Genomic DNA, 27,208 nt, shown 5'->3' on the forward strand with positions numbered 1-27,208 from the left:
ATCGTTGAGACAGGCTCTGTGCACGAAGTTGACTTAGACTTCGACTTCCAGGAGCTGTTCTTTAGTTCTGGCCTTAAAACGCACACACAAAGTCTCGAGTATTGTCTCTAGGTTCAAATTCTTTTAAGACAAGTGAATGCGGCAAACGGGGGCCCAGATTGCTCTGGACACTTTGCGCTTTGCTATTTTTGATGGTTAGTGTCCAGTTAGTGTCCTGGCACTTTGGCCTCTGCTGTGCTCTCTGCCTTCCTTCAAAAGTGAGTGAAAACGAAATGATAATCAACCCTTATATGGTGTTAAATGTGTGCCACATCCTGCTCTTTATATAATCCCTACAACAACCCTGTGGGGGGAGTGCCATTCTTATATCCCCATTTTTGCAGATGAGCACAGCGGAGGCACAAGAACACAGAGGCAAAGTCGGGTCGCAGAGTACTTGCTCATAGCGACTACAGTCTACTGCCTCAGAAACTGTACTCCCTCTCCACGGTGACTCCACTGAAGTGGGATACATGTGTCTGCTGTTGGGTGTCAGAGGGCACCCAACCCCCACCTCCCAGCCGCTGGCAAGAAGGCAGGGGTGAGTAGTTTCATGTCAGCTGTTCTCTCTGCTTTTTGCAGAACTTGTTGTCCCTTGAAGGATATTGACGCAAGAAATGAATAAAGAGGGGCTTCGAAACAAAATTGAGACCAAGATAGCTCGTGTCTTGTGCATGTTTGATACATCAGCCCTCAGAGTAATAAGCTCCTCGGTACCAGACTTCTCTCCCTGGAATATGAAATACTCCAGCACTTACAAAATAACGGTAGCGCGACTCATTTTGTGAACTGTGTCAAGGCCATCTGCTCAAATGCCTCCCTTCCTTTTCCTGTGTTATAATGGCTCACCAGCTCTGTGGACTCTCATGCAACCTTTCAAAACGGTAACTTTTAAACTTTCAAAGTTAACATGTGTAACAGTGTGGGAAATGTTTACAATATAATATTGAGTAAAATAATCGCACGTAAAATAGATACACATGAGGACAAGACCCTGAAGGATTTGGAAAAGGAAAATTGTCCCCCAAATTTCAGACTTGTTACAAAAAATCTCAGTTGCTTAAAAAAATGCAAAGAAAGCAAGATATTTACCTGTGCCATCAATGGCAAACATAATACAGACATATAGACTCATAGTTTTTTGGAGATGGAAAGATCTCTAAGATTGATGAAAATAGCTATTAAAATGGCAGATTACACGGGATGTTGGAAAACTTATTATAGGATAAGTTTTGTGCTTTCCTTATCCTGCTTGAAATTCTTAAGTGGTTGGACTTGAGAGGAAGGAGGAGGTAAAGATAAAGAGATGATCTTTTCCCTCAAAATGTTATCTCTCACTAGGTACACAGAATAAATGAGCAGCCTCAAATCCTTTGAGGAAGGAAGCAGGACATAAATAACAGATAAAATATGGACTAAGTGAAATATTACTTAAGAAATCTCCCTAGATACATTTTTCAATGAACCTGGAATCTATTAGGTATCTTTTCGTTCTTCATTTTCTTCACTAACTTAAAATCTTATTTGCCCTTGTTGCTTTTTTTTTTTTTTCTACCTTTAGTTTGCTCACTGAATGATTTGCTGCCAGCTTTGGGCACTTGAGGTGTTCTGGAGTGAAATGAATTTTTTATCATTCAGCTCTGTTTATTAACATGTCTTCTTAAAGGTGGATATTGCAAACAAAAAGCATTTTTTTAAGTGCAAGACCATTTTGCTTCTGTACTTCATCTGCTCTGTTGGTCTGGATCAGTTTTTAAGGCTCCAATACATCTTCAGTATGGATGCATCAAAGGACTTAGAGCAATTAATCTACTGCCTTCCAGAATGGAGCCCTCGTTCCACAGGAAGTGTGGGTCATTAACAAAAGCTATTTTTCCCCATTTCAAAATGTTATAACATAGAAAGGGAAATGAAAATGAAATGACTTAGACTAAGTCCAGCCCCAGATTAATTTCCACTTAAGGTAAACTCTTAGATTGGGCTGGAACTAGACAAATTAATTGTCTCCCAGTTCTAAGAGGTCAAATCCAGCATATTCATGACTCTCCCGTTGCCAAAGTCCCTGGAACAAGGGATGGGTTTCCCAATTCTCCTTAAAGACTTTGATGCTAAGGATATCCCTTGAGAAATCAATGTAGATTATGTCTGATACTGGAATGAAAAAGCAATGGTAAAAATAGTCCAGAAGACTATGATCAAGGTCCCAGTGGACAAGAACAATAGGATCGTGAAAATGTGTTGAAGTTTCCATCAGTATAGCCATTGGCCTGACAGTGACTAGACTTGTCTCTAGTTGACTTGTGCTATCACTCTGCTCCTCAAGGTGTGGCCATTGGGAGAGTGTAACTCTCAGTCTCCATGTCACCTGGATTTCTGCTACAAATGCAGACAGGCTGTGAGTGGGCTTCTGTCTTCTTGTTCACTTGTATTTCCCTTATGTCTTTAACAGTGTCCAGCACGCATAATTACTGGTTGAATAAACTCTCTGGAGGCAGGTCCCACGAATCTGCATTTTAATAGGATCTTCAGGAGGATGTTAGGCATAGTCAAGTGTGAGAACCATTGCTCGACTGGGCATTGATGCTGACCAATTCACTATTAGGTTGAGTGGTCCCCCTGAACACACCACAAAAAAATCTAGAAGATTAAGGTGAAGGAACAGCTATTCCTTGGTTTCTACTATGGCAACAACAACTGTTCCCTGACACTGTACAATACATTTGGACCCATTATCTCTAGGTGTTAGGTTGGATGGTTATTCTTATCCCTGTTTTATAAGAGGAGAAAGCTGGACATATGCCAGGCCAAATAATGAACTAAATAGGAATCAAAACCCACTCCACTAGATGGAGGTTAGGAAATTCTTTGAGTTGCTTGGGCAAAAGGCCCCGTGTAAATCCCCAGCATTATTATTCCCCACACTTTGCATGGTATTAGATCACTTTCCAATAATCACTCCATTCTCTTTTATGAGACTTGAGGTTTAATTGGAGTTTCCAATAAGAGATTTTATGTGTTTAATGGATTTTGGTGTAATAATCAAGGGTCTGAAATGCTAGTCAGAAAGCCAGCTGACTTCTAATGAAGTTGAGCTCGGGGGAAAGCAGGTTTTTAAAAAGACGTTACAAGTCTGTACTATAGAAGCAGATGTGCAAATATTTAGGGAAAAAATACGTAAGGTGTCTGGTTACTTCTGAAACCTTGGATACCGACAGGCATGTGTATTCCAACACCCGCTGTTAGAATAGTGTAACTGGTGTTAGAAATTTAAGTTTTGGATCTGCCAGCCCAGTTTTTAGGAAGGACCCAGTGGAGATAGCAATGGGATGCTTAGACAGTTTCTCCTATTTGGCACTTCTAGGGGCCAGAGACTGGGTGCACTTTCCTTTCCCCAGTGCTCCTTCCTGACCCCCACAAGCCTCCCCCATGCAGAATGGAAGGTGGGCTTTCCAACTTCTCTAACTGCACCCCTTCTTTGCTGTCTCCAAAACAAACAGGCACTCACCCACTTCTTTTTAATTGCCTAAGGCGTTTTTCAACTGGGCACCACAAGAAAAATGGGATTAACGAAAAGAACAAGAAATGAGGAAGTTAAATATTATGGGAAATCTTATATTTATAGCCACATCAGAGCAATTTCCCCAGAAAATTTTATGGCACATTGCTAGCTAGGTATTTCCTTACATTCCCAGCACTCTTGGGAATATTTTAAATACCAGACAAGCACTCTTACTGCAGAGATATATTAAGTTTAATATACTTAGAATACTACATAGTACATATCTCAAACCTTAATGCCTGGTCTACATGGGGAAACCAACTATTCATAAGTGACCTCACTCACAATCAATGACTTTTTTACTTTCCTGAGGTGGGAATGTGACACAAGGATCCTCTTTGCTTCTCCATCAAGGCCACACCACTTTTGGTCCTGGAACTTCTCTGATTCTCCCCATGTTTTACTAGAATGTCAGTGATGCTAACCAGCCTATTTATCTACCCATTTTTCTAGACTTGGTGATCAGTGGTTCTCAAACCTGAATGTGTGTGAGAGACACCTAAAGTACTCATAAAGAATTTAGACTTTCAGTCCCCAATCCCACAAATTAATTCAGCAAACTGGAGTGGGGCCTAAGAATCTGAATGTGCATTTGTAAAAAGCTCCAAGGTGATTCTGAAGACTGCTCATGGGGCACCTGAATGCTAGATCCTGCCTGGAGAAGCCCAGTGCTTCGTTCTACCTGGGTGGGACACTTGGATGACAGTTGCCACCCTGCAAAACATAAATGAGTCTTTGGGTCACTCCCCGGAGCCCCAGTCATTCCACAGATACTCGAGTTCTTTTGGGTGGAGCTTTGGGCTTATGAATGAAGAATTCTTCCCTGTGTACAATCTCCAAAACTTCCTTTCTGTCAGCTACAAGACACTCTGTATTAATAAGGAGCATTAATTAAGCTCCCTCACCTATCTGGGAGGGCCTCAGTTGTTTCAATAAGTTGTTTAATTGGCTACCAACATTGGCTAATAATTTCAGACTATAGGACTCAGCTTCTTCTTAATCTGTTGTTCTAGTGGTTCTCAAATTTGGCTAAGCTCCCGGATCATCTGCAGGGCTTGTTAAACATAGGGTGCCAGGCTTACTCCAGGCCTATACAGTCAAAATCCCTGGTGTCTATGCCAGGGATTCTGTGATTCTGTATTTGACAAGCTCTATTGGGGGTTCAGGTGCCATCAACATTGAGAATCGTTGCAAAGATCAGTTGTTCTCAAATGTCAGGACCACCTGGAGGACTCATTTAACCAAATCACTGGGCCCTCTCTTCCAAGCGTCTGGTTCAGCAGATCTGAGTGCGGCCTGAGAACTGGGATTTCTACCAAGCTCACCGGTGATTCTAGTGTTTATGGTCCAGGATCCACAGATCCTTAGAGAACCACAAAGCAAATATCTGGGCTGAGTCACACTCAGAGTCATGTGGCACCATTGTCCCAAACATCTGGTGGCCTTAAAACAGCTTCTTATCAAGAAGATACACTTCCAGTGAAACCCATGAACTTTTACTTTCAGCCTAAGAGGGCATTTTGTTCTCAGATCTATGGCAGGGTACGTGGGTTGGTTGAAGATGTCATTTCTCCAGGTTCTTTGTGTTGTCTCTCCATAACTCACCTGGAGAGTGTCCCCATCTCTTTGGCTGCAGCAATAGACCCAAGTGGAGTGTTATCCCTCACCTTTGCTAACAACGCTTATGTTGTCCAGTCCAAACTCAGCCCTTTAGGCAGTCCTTGAACACTCAAGACACTTTCTTGAAGACTGAACCCCTCCTCATATTCCATTCTTCCCCTCCCTCCAACACTCAATAGAATTGCAGAGGTGTTGTTGGTGATGTTAACTTTACAGGCTGTTTCATGGGAAGTTGGAGATGATATCATACATGCTCACGGACTTCATCAAAATCTCCACCTTAGCTGTCTGCTTCTCCTCTCTGTCCTCCCTACTCCCCACCATTTTTTTTCCTGTCTGTTTCTTCCTCTTATTGTGCAGAAGAGTCCGGTGCCTTCCCTAACAATGCATCCTCCTGCCTGAGTCCGTCCAACAGTGCCATCTTCCCTCAGCAACTAGGGGGTCCTCTTTGGGACACTTTCTCTTTAGAAGTTAGGAGGGGATTGTTAAAAATCTGTCTCCCCCCCACCCCACCACAGAGCACTGAGAAGACAATCGAGGGGAAATCACAGTATTTTGGTTAGAGTGATGAAGAGGCCATCATTGAAGAGTGCCCTCAAAGCTCAAATTGCCAAGGACTGCAGTGCCACTTGCTTCAAGGGCCTTTTGTATTACTTTTTCATTGGTCCCATTTTAGAAGTTATTCTCCAGCCCCAAGCACAGCAAGGATCTTGAAGACCACTGGAGACTGAATATAGGAGGCTGTTCAGGTAGGCTGTCTCCCTGAACCAGATTTCATAAGAGGTCATTCTGTGAGTCTCTCTCATGCCTTTGTGAAATCTCTCTCTGTCCTTGAGCAACTTAGATGATCTAAAACCCTGAAGGATCTAAAACTGCTGAAAAGTGTTGAAAGAAAAGAAAGAAAATACATTAAACCTAGCAGCTAAAAGATGTCCTTTTGGTGTTTTGCATGGGCTTAGAATTCTTTAAGCTAGCATAAACTGGTCACCAACCAAACTATTAACGTGATCGTGTAAATGGCCACCGTCCTTCCCTTGTGCCTCTAATTGTTAAAGGCATCCCATTGCAATCCAGCTCTTCAGTGAACCAGTGTCACTGTTAACTTGGAATTACGTCTTCTCTATTTGCTCCGCCCTGTATTTATAGACATGAATAGTCTTTAAATTTACTAACAAAATGGGGCACCTGGGTGGCTCAGTCAGTTAAGCATCCAACTTCAGCTCAGGTCATGATCTTACAGCTTCTGAGTTCAAGCCCCACGTTGGGCTCTGTGCTGACAGCTCAGAGCCTGGAGCCTGCTTCAGATTCTGTGTCTCCCTCTCTCTCTCTGCCCCTAACCCACTTGCATTCTGTCTCTGTCTCTCTCAAAATAAATAAAGGTTAAAAAAAATTTGTCTAATTTACTAACGAAGATGGATGCAAGTTTCAGTGAAGATTGCCATTGCTGGCTGATTATTTACCAATATGTTTCCAGCAAGGATTGATTCCAGCATCACAAAGAAAGCAGAAATACAGACATATGGTTAAAATTTGTCTTGAAATTCTAATACCTCTGACTAAAGACTTGACTGCTATGTCCATTTCCCTGCTGAGTGAGTGAAATACTTTTCTATGGCCACTAAGGTTAACATTCTTCCTTCTCATCTCCTAGAAGTGTTAACCAGCTGGACCTCTGTTTAACAACTTCTGTGAAGTGTTGTGCTCTGACAGCTTGCTTGATGGATGGAGCTGTCAGCATATCCTCAATCCAGAGATGAGGAGGACATTGTCTTGCCTATCACCTCTATAAATCAGATGAATAAAAATTAGTAACAAGCCAGGCCCAGGGATCCGTTCTCATTTTAGTATTCTTCATAGATCATAATCTTTGAAATGTGCTCCAGGAAAAAAAAAATTACTTTAATGTTGCTTTGCTTTACAGAATTAGCATTGATTTACTCTATGAAAAAACTTCTCGGGAGCAAGACATCTGGGAAAATCCGTACTCTATACATGGAACTGTCCTCTGTGCCATGAAATAATACCTTTCAGGGATGTTGGAGGGAGCAAGGGAGATGTGAGAGGAAATGTCAACACTAAAGGAGAACAGGGCTGCATGGGCAGGGCAGAGGTGAGAGGTCAAAAAGACACAACCAACGGTTCCCAGGAAAGAGGAAAGCCTTTCTTTGCCCATCAGAGACGATTCCTTCCACAGTCTCTAGCATATTTCTTCACAAATCTACCTACTTGTTTCCATACTGGTTTATCACCAGAGGACTCGGAATCCCTTGATGGCAGGAACTGAGACTATTTCTTCTTTGTGTTCCCAGGTCCCCAGCCCTATGGCCCCATACCAGGGCCTCAGTACGGCATCAATGAAGAAATGAATGGGTTCGGCTACTTTACAAAATAATTATGGTAAGTCTGGTTGAGGAAAGAACTCCACAGCCCGACAGAAATATGTAGAAACACTAGCCAGATTATGAATACATGAAAAGGAATTATGAGGCATAAGCTGCACCAATAAACACGGTCTCTCACAGAAAACAAAATCTGTGGGGTACCTGGGTGGTTCAGTCGGCTAAGCACCCAACTTTTGATTTCAGCTCAGGTCATGATCTCATGGTTCGTGGGTTCGAGGGCTGCATCAGGCTCTGTGCTGACAGCTTGGAGCCTGCTTGGGACTCTCTCCCTCCTCTCAATCTGCTACTCTCGTGCGCACTCCTTCTCTCTCTCTCTCTCTCTCTCAAAAAAATAAATAAACATCAAAGAAAAAACAAAACAAAATCTTTATATTGCGAGCAGATGATGCTGTGTTGCACATCAAGTTCTTCACTGGGGAAAAAAGCATTAATCAGGCCCTACATTTTTCTAGGTCCCCACATTAACCACTTTGACCTGCTCCCAGGTGGCATTCATAGAATTGGTATTCTTTCCCATTTCCCAGGGGAGGAACATGATGACTATTGTCCCTCCTTTGGGACTTGGGTGGTTTTCAGCCAATTGTGATGTGGCTTCTAGCTCTGCCTGACCCTACTATGTTCATGTCACTTACATTTCAGGGTCTCAGCTTCTCCATCTGTAAAATGTAAATGACAAGACATGTGCATTGGCTGCTAAGCAAAGACTTGGATAAAAAGTAAGATGTTGTCAGGGAAGTCTGGAAGGCGTTTGCATGGCACAGGGGTAAAAATAGCCAAAAGGCAGATAAATGCAGTCAAATATTTTGTCATTTGCGTTCCCTTAAAAATTTCACTACTCCTCATGAAAATGGAAAGATGTCCTTTTGCAGGGTGACAGCTGCTGTTGGTTGCAGGAAGCTGCTGTCTGCTACTGATAAACACATGACAACTTCCCCTGAACAGATTCATATATTGCCTGAAGCAGATTTCTGATTAATTTTTTGCTGGTTTTTTTTTTTTTTTTTTTTTTGACCACTGAAAAAGATTTGGCTGGAGTGAGTATATTTCCCTCTTGACCAAATCCTTTTGGTGTTTTGAAAACTTTCCAAGTGAGAAAATGAGCCCATTTACCCAGCTTGAGTCAGATGCTCAAAACACAAGATAAAAATAGCTGCTTGGGAATCTGCCTTTGCTCTGCCCCCAGGATGGTTAACCCCTCAAGGGGCCTTTCCTTGCAATGAGCTATCTCCTGTGGCTTTTGCTAGATCTGGTCCTTCTTGATTTCCATTTGGGATGTCCTTGTCATGACCCATGCAAAGTCGTTGTGATTATGGAAAGTTGGGTGTGATCCAAATGACAAAGTGCTCTTTCCAAACCATCTGTGTTGAGGTGTTTTCCCCACTGAAGGGATCAATTTTTGGATTTAACTCTCCCTATTTCTAATAGTGGCTTATGCACTCACTTCTCTCTCCTGGGCAATTTAGTAAATCTGATTAATCAGTATGCCAATTGTAATAACAAAAATAACATTGTTGGTATTAAAAGCTAACATTCAATGAATATATGCCAGCCACTTTCGGTGCATATATAAACATCATTCCATTTAGTCCTCATAACAAATTCATGAAATAGATGCTATTAGTAGCCCCCCTACCTACACAGATGGGGAAAATGAGGCTCAGAGAGGCTATGTGACTCCCGCAAAATCTCATAGCTTGAAAATGGCAGGCAAGACTTTAAACTCAGGACTGTCTTCCCAGAATCTAAGTCCTTAGCCAATGTGCCATGCCAAGCAAGTGGTGTTGGGTATAGCATCCTTTGGGGCCATCAGTACAATAATTCTAGATCTCAGTCTCTCCCCAAGCAACGCTTTAACATTTGATTTCATACAGATTATTCAAGGCTGAGGCTTGACTAAATGTGAAGCCTTAACTGCAGGATGCAGTAAGTATGAGGTTCAGTTGGCCAAAAGCCTAGCACCCAGGCTTCCTGGAGAGGTACGACTCCTTACTGGTCTTGAAAAGTGACAGGTGTTAAGGCAAATATGGGCCTGGGAATTTGTTATGCATTTTCAGGGTAGGGTTAAATTTACTTATTTATTTTGAGAGAGAGAGAGAGAGAGAGAGAGAGATACAGAGAGAGGGAGAGAGCGAGATTCCCAAGCAGGCTCCACACTGTCAGCACAGAACCTTATGTGGGGCTCAAATTCATGAACCCGAAGATCACAACCTGAGCTGAAGTCAAGAGTCAGATGCTTAACTGGCTGAACTACTGGGACTTAATTTATTCTACTTGAAGTTGAGGATTGGGGGTAAGTGCTAGTTAATCAAGCAGCCCAGTTGGCAGAAAATTTACAATTCAGTAGAGAGATTAAAATGCCTTAATCTTGTAATGGGACACAGGTTCACAGTCAGCTGGGATGCAGGGTGCTTTTTCTCAGATATCGCTCAGTCTAGTCTTTGCAGTACTTGTTTAAAGGGAGACATTAAAGCTAAAAGAATAAGAGTACTTTTGGAAGATCTAGAAAGACTGGAAATCTTTTATAAACCGGGCCACCCAAGGCTGAAGGCAAGAGCTGGTTTTACTTGCATGAGAGTTCAGGCAAAGGGGGCCTTCCTTCAACTTGAGAAACCACTGAGCTGTATGGCAGCCACCAGTGATTGGTGGGAAAACCACAGAAGTGGCACAGGGACATTACTAGTCTTTGGGGGTCATTCCTCCTGTCAGTGGAATCCCTGAGAAAGGTAGGTATCTTTCAGGGTCCCAGGAATAAAACTTATACCATTGGGTTCTTCTAAATGGTCTTATTTGGGGCACTTGGGTGGCTCAGTCCATTAAACGTCTGACTCTTGGTTTTGGCTAAGGTCATGATGAGGTTCATGAGTTGAAGCCCAGTATCAAGCTCTGCACTGACAGTGAGGAACCTGCTTAGGATTCTCTCTCTCTCTCCCTCTCCCTCTCCCTGCCCCTCCCCCACTCACACTGTCTCTGTCTCACTCAAAAATAAACTTAAAAAAAACTGTCTTATTTAAAAGTAAAAAAATCCATAAAACACGTATTTAGCTGGTTATCAAAGAAATACTAACATTATAAAGTAAATTCACAAGGCACTGAACGTTATAGTATGGGAGCCTGGCAACCTTCATTCCATCCTCTCTTGCTCAGTCCAAGATGGCAGTGTTCTGGTGGTAGAAAATTCTCAAAAACCTTAAACTCTGGGGAATTTTTTTTTTTAATTTTTTTTAATCTTTATTTATTTTTGAGAGAGAGAGACAGAGAAAGAGACAGAGACAGAGCGCAAGCAGGGGAGGAACACAGAGGGAAGGAGGCACAGAATCTGAAGCAGGCTCCAGGCTCTGAGCTGTCAGTACAGAGCCTGATGCAGGACTCGAACTCACAAGCTGTGAGATCATGGCCTGAGCCAAAGTCAGATGCCCAACCGACCGAGCCACCCAGGTGCCCCAAACTCTGGAGAAATTTCTTGTATTGTTTTAAAAAATAACTATCTCCCTAACTTTGTGTTAGATCTTTCTTAAACTCTTATTAGTGGAATATTGGAATTCCTAGACTAACCTGCCATGCTTATCATTTATTCTCCTCTCTTACATTTCTCTGGATAATGACTGTGTTCCACGTGATATCCTTCCAAACTTTCTAATAAATTATTTTTAGTAATAATATTTTAAATTTCTTAGAATATTTATTGTTCCGTCTTTGTTCCTTTTCAATAGCAGCATATTCTTGTTTTATGGATGCAAAATTCTCTCAACACTACAAGCATACTAATTTGAATTTTCAAGAGGCACAGTGCTTGTTTGATGAGTTGGTAACACTTTGGACCCGATTGGTAAAGGACAAAAGAATACAGCAGGGGGTATGTTATGGAATAAAGATAGGGTAAAACTGGGAATTGAGAAAAGCTTGAGGAACACTGGCACCAGGAAAATAATGACATGGCTTTGAGATAGAGTTTTGAGCATCTAGGAACTGATGTTGGAAAAGTTGTCCAAGAAGGGAGAAATCCTGCTGGTAGGGAAGAACTGTGTGATAAGGGGCATTTCATGCTCAGGGGTTGCCTCAATGTCAATGATATAACAACAATATAAACACAAACAGCTATATAAATACTGGGTGTTTTCTCTGTTCCAAGCACTATGCTAAGCGCTCTGTCCATATTGTCTCATATAATCCTTTTAACAACTCAGGGAGGTAGGTGTGCTGGGGATGGCCTATTGCCATTTAATATCATGCACATCACTTTACATGTCCCTTCCTATACTGCTGGTGTAAGAAATCTAGAAACTACATTTATTAGATTTCCTTGAAGCTAGGGCTCTGGAAGCAAGAAAATTCTACCTGTGAGAAATAATAGCCCACGATCTGGAAGGTAGAAGTGAGGTGGTGACTATTTGCCTGCTATTGTTGGTGCTAACAGATAAGGCCAGATGGATATGTCTGCCACAGAGGATTTCACATTTCAGGGTCTGCTCACTAGCTTTATGAGGAAGAGAAGCAGCAATGCCTGTAGCATAGCATCCTCCTGGCCTCTGGACTTCTGCAAGGGTGGTATGCCCTTGAAGTCTATGGTTCATTGGTGTCTCCCTAGACTTCTGCTCTACCAGTCCACTCTATGATTTGGTAAACACTATTTCCCTGTATTAGATCTATTTCTGCTTAAGATACCTGGAATGTCTTTCTGCATTAAACTCATGTACACTATTATCATTTCCATTTTATACATGAAGCAAATGAGGCTCACAGAAGTTAAGTACCACACCAAAGTTCACCCAACCAATAGGTGATAGAGCTGGATTTGAACCCAGGAATATCAGACTCCAAGACCTATGTGCTTAACCTCTATACTTCGTTGTCTCTTATTCTCCATCTGAAATTGGCCCAAACGCATATAGACTGTTCAGTTCTTAATATTCAAAGGTACTCCTACGACTGGTCCACCAGCAATAGAATATATGCTTTCAAGATGAATGGGTCAGAATGATGGACACTGGTTTCACCAAGGGCAAACTTTTGCCTTGATCTCTCATTAACCAAGGTACTCTGAATGAGGTAACTTAAATTCCTCAAATCACTCTACCAGCTCTGAGTTTTCTATAGATCTTAAAAAGTAAATTCAGTTAACTTTGTATGATATATACAGTCAGGTAAATGGGAGCCTGCAAATTCTTTTGAAAACTGAAATAATGGGAACACTCTTGATTCTGAAAATAGGAAGCTGTTCAAATTTTCATATTTCCACAACCCACCCTCACTGATAACTTTATTAAAAGTATGAGTAAGAGCAGAATATCCCAGAGGTGAGCCAATGATGAAGAAGATGTTTTGAGAATTTCTATTTTCCCAGGTCAGGAACAGTTTATTGCTATAAAGACATTTGTCATTTTGTGAGAAAGAGCTTGTGAATGGTGGCTATTATACATTTGTTTGACTCAAGTACTAATAGCAGCTAGGTTATTTACCATAATTAAAAGGAATTTCAGTCTCATCAAATCAGCTTAGCTTCCTCCTGTGATTTTTCAGTTTTGTGGAGATGAGAGCGTGCTGGAAGGTTGTGCTAATGGGCATCTCATTTTAGATGGAAATGCTTTGTTCCTGCAGTAATGCACTCATGATTCTGTGTGCATTTGTGCTGCTGAGCTCAGAAAAGCCTAGGGATTACCTAGCTGGTGCTTTTAAGCCAGGCATCCATCGCTCTGTGCACACACTAAAATCACAGACATTCCACTTTAGATTGCAAGGAGCAAGGTAAACCCATTGTAATTGGGACGTGCACTAAAGTCTGATGCAGCAGAAATCACTGGTGGATATTATGGAAGGCACCTGAAGGGTTCTGGTTGTTTTTTCCAAGCACTTAAGTTATTTATCTAGTCTGGAAGACCTGAGGGTAACTGAGATCTAATTGAAAGTGGTTGGGCTTGGGGATGTCATGTGGTATCATACTGGGGACCTGTGTTGAATCATACAATTGAGGAAGAAGGGAAAGTGGGATTCTTGCAGGCAGGGTAAGAGGGTTAGCATAATAGACTTCAACCAGACGCTTCATAAAAACCAATTTCACAGGAGTACCTAACTATACCTGAGCGTCACTCCAGTTGGGCCAAGAAAATTCTCTTTAATCAGAAAATCATCCATGAGTATTAAATGCTCATATTCCTGCCAGGTATTTGCATGTGGAAGAGCCCTAAACGTAGTCATTGTAAATGTCCTTTGGTCAGGGGCCTGGTAAGTGCAATGAATGTATTCAGATAAGATCTAAGAAAGATATTAAATCTGTTTTCACTTAAAGGGTGTTTTTATATCTGAGTTTGTGGGCCTCAAAATAATAGTGTTATAGAGGTTCATTGTGAATTTATGAAAAAGCAACATGCACTTTTCCCTGGGAATATGCTGTGTTTTCCCGGAAAGGAGTTAATGGAAGCCTCCAACTCAAGTACACTCCAAGGATACATTTTTATCTTGTGTTTCTGAGCAATCATTTTTTTGGCAGACTCTTTCACTTCTGTGAACCATAGCTAAGGACTTGATAGGCAGCAAAAGAGGCCTCAGCAGCAAAGTAATATTCACAAAGTCCAGGTTCTCGAGGTCATGCACTTTACCTACAAATGGATCTCTTAGGTGCTGAGCAGAGAGCCTCTCTACTCTCACTTTGCCCACAAATCAATGAGCTTGATTATCTGGTTATAAAACAGATTGGAACCAGCAATTGAAAGGGATGGCCAGGTAGCAACTACTGATGCAAGTTGAAACACAGGAGTAGAAATAAACACTGTACAATGTAGAAATAAGAATTCAAAGAACACAGTGAGCTGAGGTCACTTCAAATATTGGAAAACGGCCAACACCTCAAATTCCTTGAGTGAACGCCAAGGACATATATTACATTCTAGCATTATCATGTGTAGAAGGACAGCTCCAAGGTACCAAGGAAATGTTTGAAATTCTTGTTTTACAGTACGGGGAAGAGCAAAGCACATTTTTAAAGGGTTACCATCCAGAAAGACAAAAAACAAAATTGGAAATCGAAGACATAAAATCTTGATTTATTTGCAAGTCTTCAAATATCCGGATGAATTTATTCCCGGGAGTATCCCAGAGCCAGTATTTTCCTATGTAAGATTTTACTTGGGATAAATAAAAATAAAAAGGTTTATTATCTACACATGGCTAAAAGGTATGCATATATATGAACATATGTTAGTAAATTTTGTCAACATATGTGTGTACATATATAAGCATATAACATTGTCATACTGTTTAAAGTGAGTACATATGGGTGTGTGTATGTGGTCATGCCAAATCTTTCTGTGATCAGAGGGTTTTAAAAAGTGTCTGAAGGTTTAGATCTTATGATCTAGCTAGACTTTCAGTTTTGCCTTTGCTGAATGATACAGGCCAAGTGCACCTGTACCTGTTTCTCATGACTTCTCCTTGCCCATTAGGAAATTGCGTTTTCCTCATACGTCTAAGAGTCTTCAAAATATTCTAGACATAAGCCTTGGAAAACAAAGTATATAATTTTTGAAGTTTATTTTAACGATGGATTTCCCAGACTTAAAGAACTAGAACTGGGATGTAGGGCAATAGTCATAGTAATAATACCAAATATTTCATGATTTGGCCATTTATGAAGCACTTTAACCCATATGTTCCATTTTGTTGATATGGTATTAAGTCTTTTTAACTCTATAACAGTTAACCCCCTTTTAAATTTTAAGCAGCTGGGTCAGGGGTGCCAGGGTGGCTTAGTTGGTTAAACGTCCAACTTCAGCTCAAGTCATGATCTCACAGTTTGTGAGATTGAGCCCTGCAGCGGGCTCTGTGCTGACAGTGCACAGCTTGCTTGGGGTTCTCTCTCTCTCTCTCTCTCTCTGCTTGCTCTCTCTCTCTCTCTCTCTCTCTCTCAAAATAAATAAATAAACTTAAAAAAGAAAGAAGCTGGGTCATTTACCCTATGGTAAAATCTCATAATCTAGATTTGGCTGATACATCCACATGTTATTTAACATATTCTTCTATCCCCCATAATTTTGTAAACTAGTATTTACATCTAAAGCCTTGATGAGATTCGAATTCAATTTTTTTTTTTTTAAAGGATACCTCATAGGTGGGGCTATGACTTCCCACTGAATCCAATGGGAAAGCTCATAATGTCTGCCTGTCTTTCCATTAATGCCTCTACAATCGATAAGTTAAATCCGGTGTTGTCAACTTAATCCATCCTTTATAAAATTCCCCATCAAGATTTTACCTAATGCTTCGAGCAGTCATTCATCATTGTCTAGAATAGACCCATTGCTTCACTGGATGTTCCAAGATGGTAATTTTATAATTCCGCTATTCTTTATGCATTTGTTAGCTGGAACTCTAAAGAAAAGCTCGCCCTTGTCAACTAGTTGGAAGCTGTAAGATACATTTAATACAGGAAAGACAGAACATCTACAAAGCCCTTGCTTTTATCACCATGCTATACTGGAAAGAAACTGCTTTCTTGGAGATGTGATCTGATCAATCAGGCCTGGCAATAGAAGCCTATAGGCAGTGAAGGGCCTCATTCTTACAGCCTAAGAGAGTCTGTCCAGAATGAAACAGGATCCCTGGCAGGAGTGGGAGAAGACAGGGCCCACCTCTAGGGAGAGAAAGCTGACAAAGCTCAGGCAAGTTTTCAAGTGTAATTCAGGAAGCTAACGCAGGTCCAGAACTGGAGAATGCTGTCGAAATAGAATAGAGACCCAGAGTATGGACCAGGCACAGTAGCTGTGGCTAAAAGAGGAAGAACATCAATGGCCAAGACAGGGTCTAGGGTCTTGACTCAAGGAGAAAGGAAACTGCCAACCTGTGGCTGGGCTCCTTAGTGGGGTCTGGGGAGTTAATCTGGGACTGAACCCTGGTGTGAGTGACCTGGAAGGTGTTTGCAAAGTGCCTGCATTTGGATGGTCGAAAGACTGCTGTCCCACTAGCATCCTGAGATAACTATGCCTCAGCTGGTTTGGTACCAGCCACCCCACATGGACTCTGATGGAAACTCCATCCCCTTCTGTGACAGAACAAAAAGACCCTTAACTCCAAAGGGACACAGTGAGAAGAAATGGAGCCAGTGCTGCCTTCATATGGCCCATGCATTCACCCCTGGTTCCAACAATGCTACCAGGTCAGTGAACCACCCACCACATTTGTGTGCATCTCACTCTACTCCCACCGCAATCACATGAATCCTCCAGAAAGTGGTGTCAGAGTAGTTCAGGTTCCCGAGGAATGCAGAATTTTTAAATGCAAAGAATGGCCAGGGCCCCTGCCCACCCACTCAGTACCTGACTTGCTCTCCATTTGGGGGCTTTTGGAAAATCATACGTGCTGCTCTATTTAGGAACTGAGGAATTCATTGCTAAAAAACCAAACCACTCCAGCCAGTGAAGTAGAATTTCTTTTCTTCCTGCAGCATTACTTACACACAAGAGCACCGAGAATTATTTTTAGACCTAAAAACTAGCAGTTTGCTGGTGCTTGCCATCCAATTTGTAACAGATTTCCAGAGATTAACACTTGCAAGGTTTTTGGCCACGTTTAATCACAAAAGTAATTCCGTATTCCGTCAATACGCTCAGCTCGGAGGATAAAAATAGCAGAGCAATCTGGTTGGGCGAGTCTCGGCCACGGGGCTTTGCTCCTCAGCTGCTGTTTTAATGTGGTTATAGAATTGCTGTCCTTTTCTAAGGGCATGCGTTTGCAAGGCAGCGCACGATGGGGGTACAGTATCTGATGTGCTGGTAGGCTCGGCGAGCCCCTCAGCACGCTCGAAATGAGATCTTTCCACGGAGCAAATGAAGAGAGAGTAATCGTGTCTAGTTATCTGACCAGATTTTACAACTGAGAAACTATATAGTACATGCTTTAAAAAAAATTACTTTTGATAAGAAGCATTTCAGCAAGTGGAAACTGCTCGGTGACAGCTCAGGGATCTGCCTTATCTATTCTGGTGGAGTGGCCTCTAATCAGCCCCTAAAAAGGGAAAGAAACCCCAGGAGGAAGCGCATAAAGCATCCCACAAAACCTCCGCCCAGATTTTTGTTTTTTTCGTGTAACTCTTGTTCTCTAGATCTGCCAGTACGAAGCCATAGTGTCCCTCAGGGAATGAACGTCACTACAATCCACTTACATTGGTCATCTTATGAAGGTTTGACTTTGGACTCTAGAGATTCCAATGATCCTGGGTCTCCTCTTTCTGTGGTACATTTTCAAAACATGAAGATAGTACCCACAGCTGCCTACGGAGAGAAGGTGTAGGAATTCATCTCTCTCTCTCTCTCTCTCTCTCTCAAACACCCTCTCTGCTGCTTTTGCAGCACCTCAAATGATGTCCTACTCACTGCTCACCTTTTGTTATTCTATGGACGAAGGTATTGGTGGCACAACCCCTGAAACTATAAGATACAGGCTCCTTCACCTGATGACCACCATCCCAGGAAGAAACACATGGCCTTAAACCTCACATTAGGATTTTTTTTTTTAATTTTTTTTCAACGTTTTTTATTTATTTTTGGGACAGAGAGAGACAGAGCATGAACGGGGGAGGGGCAGAGAGAGAGGGAGACACAGAATCGGAAACAGGCTCCAGGCTCTGAGCCATCAGCCCAGAGCTGACGCGGGGCTCGAACTCAGGGACCGCGAGATCGTGACCTGGCTGAAGTCGGACGCTCAACCGACTGCGCCACCCAGGCGCCCCTAGGATTTTTTTTTAAGTTTATTTGCTTATTTTTGAGACAGAGAGAGAGCAGAAGCAGGGGGGAGAGGCAGAGAGAGAGAGGGAGAGAGCGAGAATCATAAGCAGGCTCTGCACAGTGAGCACTGGGCCTGATGCAGGCCTTGAACTCACAAACGATGAGATTGTGACCTGAGCCGAAATCAAGAGTTGGATGTTTAACCAACTGAATCATCCAGGCACCCCTCACACTAGGACTTAAAAGCAGAATACACATGATCATTCTGGCCACTCCAAAGGCAAGTGAATTCAACATCTCTGGGAGAATTAGTGACTCCCACCAGAATCCTCTGTAGCCCTCCCTGCCCTCCTTCAGACCCTCTTTTCTGCCTTTTTGTGGAGCCTAACTAATAACCCAGGTGACACCAAGCTCTAACTTTTCTGACTTCCCAGGATATAATTTTTCTTAACTAATCAGTTACATTTTGTGTTCTATTGATATGATTTGTCATAAAATCATGGCATTTTAGAGCTAAAAACAAAATTAAAGAACGTGTAGTTGAGCATTTCCCCAAAGTGTAATCTGAGAAATCCCGAGAAGAGAATGTGATGGAGAACGTGTCCCATAACTGTGTTAATTTTTTAGGGCCACCGTAACCAAGTACCACAGACTGGGTGGTATTTTCTCACAGTTCTACATACTAGAAGTCTGGGACTGAGGCGTCAGCAAGGCTGGTCCTTCTAGGGCCTCACTCTTTGACTTGCAGACAGCCATCTTTCTCTATCTCTTCACACCGTCTTCCCTCTGTGTGGTGCCTGTGTTCTAATGGCCTCTTCTTTTAAAGACACCAGCCATATTGGATCAGGGCCCACTCTGAAGACCTCATTTCAACCTCAACTCTTTTTTTTTTTTTTAACGTTTATTTATTTTTGAGACAGAGAGAGACAGAACATGAACAGGGGAGGGGCAGAGAGAGAGGGAGACACAGAATCGGAAACAGGCTCCAGGCTCCGAGCCATCAGCACAGAGCCCGACGCGGGGCTCGAACTCACGGACCGCGAGATCGTGACCTGGCTGAAGTCGGACGCTTAACCGACTGCGCCACCCAGGCGCCCCATCAACCTCAACTCTTTAAAGACCCTATCTCTAAGATCCTACAGTAACACTGTGAGGTCACTAGGGTTAGGACTTCAACCGTATGAATTTGGCAAGAGGCACAATTTAGCCCATAACAACAATTAAATTCGGGCAACGTTAATGGGAATTCCCAAATCACACTGGCTAAATTTCAAAGGCTTTTCGAGGCCCTTGAGGTAGCTAGCTGTTTTAAATATGGTTAACCCATTGTTTCCAAAACATATTTAAAACACATTTTTCCCCCAGATGTTTATCGAGTTCTTGCAGAACATAATTTAAAAAATCTTGGCCCTGTCTAAACCCTCCATTTTACGAATGAGAAAAATGAGGCTCAGAGATTCCAGTGACTTGGCTAAGATCAATTTGTCACTACCTGGAACATGACCGGGTCTCCTCATTATGGATTCCTAACCCTACTGAAGCTCTGATCCATGTGGTCTGGTCTCAGAGAAAGGACACATTTTAAAAGAAGCTCTGCCCGAGAAGGAATTTTTATTGTTTATGTGAATCTCTTAAAGGGAATCAAAGAAGACCCAAGTGACAACCTCAGGCCCACTCCTTGCTCATTTTCTCAATGCTGCAGCACTCCAGACTCTAGGGAACTTTTTCAGCTAAGACCCCACTGACAAAGCAAAATCAGAAACACCTTGATCTCCACCCAGGAAACTTTCACTGTCTCTCTCTTTGCCACTTTCCCAGCTCCTTATTGGGTGTAGTTACTATGCCTCTTGCTAGTCCTTATAACCCTCCTACCTTTGAGGGCTTTTCCTACTATTCCAATCCAACATAAAAAATGTCAGAAGAACTTGTCTAGCAAAGATAAACTCTCCTCAGGGGCAAGTATGGATAGAGGGGGACTTGAACAGCAATGGCAGGTTTCTTCTGGGCAGAGTGAGGAAAATTGAAGTCAAGGGTTACTCTCGTGGTGGGCAGTAAAATCTTGCTTCCCTGCTTCCCAGCCTTCCTTTCTCTGTATGTGTCTATTAACCCATGTATTGTCAGGGCAGACCTCATGGTTTATTTCAACAGATCCCACAAACTGGGATAGTGCCCTCTGGCCTCTACCCTTTGCAGAATGGCCCTGGATCTTGGGTTGCACGCCTGGCAAGTCCACTTTCCTCATAGCCAGCGACCCATAAGGAATGGCAGTCATTTATGGTAGCATATCTTTCTGAAGTGGAAATGTCAAAAACGTCATCCATGGTGACAATTTACATAGGCAAGAATTGACAGAATACTTAGTCATCTTAGGCCCTAAATATGCTTCCGCTCACTGCTATCTTCTGTTATCAAAGCTCTTTTACCCACACGCTTCAATTTCAGAGCTATATCAGGGAGACTAAAAGCATAAGGATAAATATGACAACTTCTAGATGAGGATAGCCAATTTCAGTCTTCTCTGGAACATCATCTATGCTGAGTACCCAGCACTTGGCCGTTAGTATGTGATTTTAAAGGTCTCCTAGAAGACAAGCTTTTAAATCAGTGGGACTCATTCACACTCTTTGTAGCTGACATACAACAAGAAAGAGCTTTGGAGAACCCATCCCTGAACGCTTGGGATTCATTCTCACCTTTCCCCACCTCTCTTGCCCCCCATCACTGTGATTTCCCAGAGACTCTTGACCTGTTAGCCTTGTCGCGTACTCTTGGCCCTAAACATGCCCTGCTTAAGTCTGAAGGCAAACCTGGCCTCCCCTTTTCTCCTTTGGCACGTTCCTCAAGCCTGGTTTGCCCTTACTCTCTGGCTCTATGTGCTTCCAGCTCTTCTGGTCACCACCTCGCTCAATAAGCCCCTGGTCTCCATCCTGGCCATACTTTCTCTAGGGTTGCTCTCAAGCACAGGAATAAGGAACATCTCTAAGGTTGGGAGCCTAGAAATAATCTCTTTCCTAAGCCCCAGATTATTTTTCCTTTGGACTTGCAGGAGGAAGCCCTTGAGGTATTGTTATTTCTCATGCTGTCTGGGTGATGATTAAAGCCTTTGGAGATAAAGTGCTCTCTGGCATATGACTCAGGTGATCAGGGTCGCATGGGGAAATCTGCACAGACATATCACATAAAAATTTCCAGAAGGATGATTTTGCCATACAAGGATTTCTTCTCTTCCCATTTTAATGCATTTTTAGATATGAAATATCAGACATAGTAAATAAGCCTAAACAATATCAAATGAAAGAGAAAATTAGCTTTTAAAATCTCAGCCTTAAAAAACCCACAACAAGGGAGGGGAGGCTGGATGATGGGTATTGAGGAGGGCACCTTTTGGGATGAGCGCTGGGTGTTGTATGGAAACCAATCTGACAATAAATTTCATTAAAAAAAAAAAAAACCCACAACAGTATACATTGTTCCCTCCAAAAGAACCAGTCTTTGTGTGATTCTTATCTCCAGTGATTTTTATTGAAGACATTTCTGATTTGTTATTTTAATGGGCTTTCTGAAATCAGATGTGATGCTCATTATTCTTGCATGGTTGTTTTATTCTTGCATTTCTCAAACAAACAAGGGAGCCAGGGGACCTGGAGATGCTAATCATTCTATAACCCTCACACCATGACAGCTGGACTTTCAACTCCAATATGGAAATGGTAGTGAAAATGCAGCACTGAGGCCTGATGGAGGGTTCTCCTGGTCATTGGATAAATGCTAAAATAAAGCTTATCTATATTTAAATCAATTCTACAACAATGGATTGTGTCTTTGGCCAATGTGCATAACAGGGCTCCAATGTAAATATAGGTTAACAGAGAGAGCATGGATATGAAAAACAACAGAAGCAGATGGCCAGAGGATTGGCTTTCCTCTTTTTTCCTCCTTAATTCGATAATTTTCATTTATTAGTTGCAAGTATACCTCCTGCTTGGGGCCATGGGTATTGCTCTAAGGGAAATAATGTGTGATCACCAACATATTGGCTCCCCACCCCATCTTTCACAGATGTATCAATCACTACCTTTATTCCTATGATCACATGTGCACCCACTCCTTCTGATCTGACCAGCCATGGTTGGAGAGATTTCTGATTAGCATATAATTAGACTAGGATCCAACATCTAGAGAAGCATCTTGGACCTGAAAGAGCATCTTGGTGAATTGGCATGGATCATCTATGGCAGCAAGTGCTAAATGAGGCACTTGGAGAACAATTCCAGCTAAAAAGGAAATCAAAGAATTCTGGCTGGTCTGGTGAACAGCCACGTTCCAATTCTTAGTACAGTCACTCCAGGTATCCTTCTTTCTTCCTTCCCCTCTTTTCCTGTCTGCCCCCCTCCCAAATCCCCCAATTTCCCATGGTCCTTATTCAGTTCCATTTCCCTAAGTATTTGTGTGTTTATCTATACCTCTGAAACGTGCTCATTCTTGCAGCTCAACTCGTAAATATCTTATCCATTCCACAGTGGGGAAGAGAGAACAGAACAAAAGGGAAAGAAAGAGTGTGGCTCCTAAATTGTAAGGCTGCAGTTCAAACAGCCAGAGGGACCTAAGCTCAAATTTCTGATCTACTAGCTGAGGAATTCTGGGAAATGTACTAAACAGCTCTGAGCCTTGGTTGCCTCATTTGCAAACTGGGCCGAAGAACACCTACCTTTCAGGGTTGTTGAAAGGATTGAAGACGGTGTGTAAGTTCTTAGTTCATAGTGGATGCTGAGGGGATAGTTTCTGTTAATATTTACCTGGACAGAATTATATATATAATTTGACATTCTGCTTTTCTCATTTAACTCTGTAATATGAACATCTCCCCATGGTCTTTAAAACTCTTTGTAAACACCATTTAAAAATGCTTACAAGTAGTCCATTAAAAGGATGTAATGTAATTACATTATGGTTTCTTTATTGTTGGGCCCTTAAACTGTTTTGTTTTTCTTTCTTTTTTCTATTATAGTGGATACTACAGTGAACATCTTTGAGCATAATGCATTTTCTGTGTTTAGGTATACTTTCCATGGGCTTTGGTCCTAGAAGTGAAATTACTATGTCAAAGGGTATGGACGCCTCTAAGCCTCTTGATATATGGTGTCAAATTAACTTCCAGAACTCCTATCAGCCATGTGTGTGGCCTGTCCCACTATATCCTTGGCAGCTAGAGCAGACCATGGGTTGCCCACTCCAGAGCCATTATTTTCTTTTTTCCCTGTTGATGGAGCTTTGGTTTTTTTTTTGACCTCCATGCTTCCTGTGGGACTAACTCTGGATTAGTCCAAACCAATCTTGGTAACCTCACTTCTCTTGCCTATGATTTGCTTGGAGGTGGGCATGTGACCCAGTCCTGGCTAATGAGAGGAGATGGAAGGTAATTTTTTTTTTCATTCTTAATTTCCTAATTAAAATTTCATAATTTTTTTTTCACTCTTAAAAAGAGACAAGAAAGCAACAGTCTCCCTTCTTTCACTGAGCACTGTCAAATCTACGTGTGAAGTTAAGTCTACCAGTGAAGGATGGGAGCTTGATAATGCTGTTGAATTTCTGAGTTAATCAACCTAGGAGACACCCATTTTGGGGACTGCTTTTCAAGTGAAATAAATATATTATACGTATTGTTTAAGAAGTTTGGTTTGGTTGTTCTGTTTACTGCAGCCTAAAAGCATTCTAACTGGAACACCAGCGATGTATTTATTAAAAACTTTTCCCAGGGCACCTGGGTGGCTCAGTCAGTTAAGCGGCCGACTTCGGCTCAGGTCATGATCTCATGGTGTGTGACTTTGAGCCCCGCATCAGGCTCTGTGCTGACAGCTCAGAGCCTGGAGCCTGCTTCGGGTTCTATGTCTCATTCTCTCTCTGCCCCTGCCCCGCTTGTGCTCTGTCTCTCTCTGTCTCTCAAAAATAAATAAATGTAAAAAAAATAAAAAAAAAAAAAACCTTCCCAAATTAATTCACTCACACATAATCATCTTAATTTTGTTTGAATTTGCTGTTCTTTACTGATGAGATTACATGTTTATTCATATATTTGTGAAAATTTTGCATTGTCTTATTTATTTACTTATTTACTTACTTATTTAGAGAAAGAGAGAACACATGTGCATGAAAACAGGGGCGGGCAGAGAGAGAGGGAGAGAGAGAGAATCCCAAGCAGGCTCCACACTGTCAGAGCTGGATCCCACAAACTGTGAGATCATGACCTGAGCCAAAATCAAGAGCTGGACACTTAACCTACTGAGCCACCCAGGCGCCCCTATAATTTGCATTGTCTTTTCCTAAGTGATCTGGAAAGATTTTTCAAAGATCAGTGGTTTTTGGAGGAGGATGGTTTACAGGCTGGACTGAGCAGGGTGTAGCATAGAGGGAACAGTTAAGGTCACGTTGGAACTGAGCCTAGAGATGTCCAAGGAAGCCTGTTGCTCATTTTCATACAAATACTCCTTCAACTTGCAAGAGTCCTCAGTTCAATGAGATGGGCTTCTGTCCAAAATATGGTAACGATGGAAGTCAATCTTTCAGGATTGTTTGTTTAGAGAAAACTAGACCTTGGGGAAAACTGTCTCTCAAGAAGGAGACAGGAGTCTTACGGGTAAAAGAAAAGTCAGACTTGTGAAGGGGAAGGAAAGGTTAAGAGAGAACACTCAGTCATCGAGGACCTACTGTACAGGAGCATAGAGAGCACTTATCTTTGCTTGGTCCTGCCTTTTCTGGTTTTGAGCCACCGTGGTTCCCCATGCCCTATTCCATATGGCTCACCGATGTTTCATTCTAGCATAAGAACATTTTCTTTAGCTCTTCCATACAGAGAAATGTTTTCAATTACTCTGGCTTTGAAATACACTTTGAACACAAGCACTGGAGCAAGAGTCTGTGATTCATCTCCCAGAAAAGGGAACATATGAAAATGTTTCATACTCCCTTTTTATTAGCACATTACAGAGTCACAGAGTACTGAGTCATCAGTATTAAGGTAATGTGTAATGGTCAGATAATTAGAAATTTAAACGGCTTGTGTTTAATAGGAGGCTTTCAATATTTTGAATAGTCGGTGAATTGAAGCCCGACTGAGAAATGCCCCAGATGAAGCCTTGCCAATGAGCATATGTATAATACATGGGTAAGGTTGTTTTATAAAAGACTTATTGACTTTCTGGTCAAGGCTCTAGCAGCTTCCATCAAAGTCTTGTTCTAAACCATCATAAATTAACAGATCAATAGTTAATGGTACTGCTGGCCAAGTTTAGAGCCAAATAACTCAGATCCCAAGACAACTCGATTTTACTCACTTGTAATCTGGAGGCGCTTTGGTAGACAAACTGATGTTTGTTTGGCCAATTTGGATATTCCAAGTTTCTCAGCCTGAACCTCCTTTCAGTAAGTCCACAAAGTCCATCTGCAGAGTGTGGCTCACTAATCCACAACTTGCTTCTCTTTTGTTCATGTGGAGACCTTTCCTTTCCCGAGTTCCTGCATTAGCAGCATCCCATAGGATTAGGTCTGATCTTCCACAGTAAGATCCTTAAGATTCTGACCAAATCAAAAAGTGGACTCCACACCAAAGTTGGAAGTGAGGGAATAAGAACATGTGTGTGCGAGAAAAAAGAGTATATTTTTAAAAGATATATAGGATAGTTTGAAGGTGTGTGATGTGATGTGTTATATACGTGCCATGTGGCCTGTGTACGTGTTGGTGGAGGCATTTAGGCCACTTCACATTACCTGTCACTTATGCCCACTACTTGGTGATTTTTAAAATAATATTGTTCTAGCTTTAACGTGAATTCTGTTGGAAGGAAGAGAATAGAAAAACAAAACAGATCATTTGTGTTTCTGGCTGCCTACTCTTTATATGTAAAATCATAAAATAAACGGGATCTAACAATAGTGCTGTCTTCACTCAGCCAAAGAGATCTACCACTCAGCGCTGAATATAAAAGCCTCTGGCTTAAAGGAACTAGATAATGAATTAGGCTCACCTGGGAAGAATGTAGGAGAGAGAAGCAAGACTAACTTTAATGAAGGGCTCAGATCCAGCTAAATCTGTTGATGTTTGTCTATGTAGGATATTTTCTTACTTCTGGGGTGAATGGTGCTATCCTGGGGTCATGAGCTTTTTTTTTTTCCTTCTCTGATAAACCTCTATGTGGACAATACCACTGTTGCTGCTCATTTAGCTCAAAACTAGTTAATTCGTTAAGGTGGACAATATGGCCTTGGCCTTGGCTACTGCCCAGCTGTCTGGTAGAGCACAGCCATGGTGGCATTGGCTCATAAGTCCCGAGGTTTCAACAGCCCCTCTCTCCCCTCCAGCCCCGAACCACAGGAGTTTGCATTGGCACCCAATCTGCATAACCACTATAACACCCGCATCATGCCCAGATTCCTGGGACCTACCACAGACCCACTGAATCAGAATCTCTGCAAGCAAGGCCCAGAAAGGTGCTTTTTTGTTATAATTTAAATTTTTAATTTTTCTCTACTTAGAACAATGTTAAATAACAAATAATAAGCATGATGACAGGATGCTTATTAAGCGGAAGAAAGACCTTGGAAGAAAAGGAACTTTATATTTTAGTACCTTAACAACATTTTCTCCTTACTTTTTTTATTAAGTTTTAAATTTTAATTCCAGTAGAGTTAACGTATAGTGTTATATCATCTTCAGGTGTGCCATACAGTGGTTCAACAATTCCATACATCACTCAGTGCTCATCATAAGTGCACTCCTTAATCCCCATCACCCATTTCATCCATTCCCCACCCACCTCCTGCCTGGAAGCAGTTTATTCTCGATAGTGCAGAGTCTATTTCTTTGTCTCTCCATTTTTTCT

General features: G+C 41.9%; 1 long non-coding RNA gene across 1 annotated transcript in view; it reads left to right on the top strand.

The window, feature by feature from the left end:
* LOC123386098 overlaps window positions 1-27,208 on the top strand; it is a 44,060-nt gene that overhangs the window by 6,461 nt on the left and 10,391 nt on the right. The window contains exon 2 of the long non-coding RNA XR_006599619.1: window positions 7,528-7,615. This is a non-coding gene — a long non-coding RNA (uncharacterized LOC123386098). The remainder of the gene's footprint in view (window positions 1-7,527; window positions 7,616-27,208) is intronic.

This window comes from Felis catus, chromosome B3, assembly GCF_018350175.1.
Source record: "Felis catus isolate Fca126 chromosome B3, F.catus_Fca126_mat1.0, whole genome shotgun sequence".
Lineage (NCBI taxonomy): Eukaryota > Metazoa > Chordata > Mammalia > Carnivora > Felidae > Felis > Felis catus.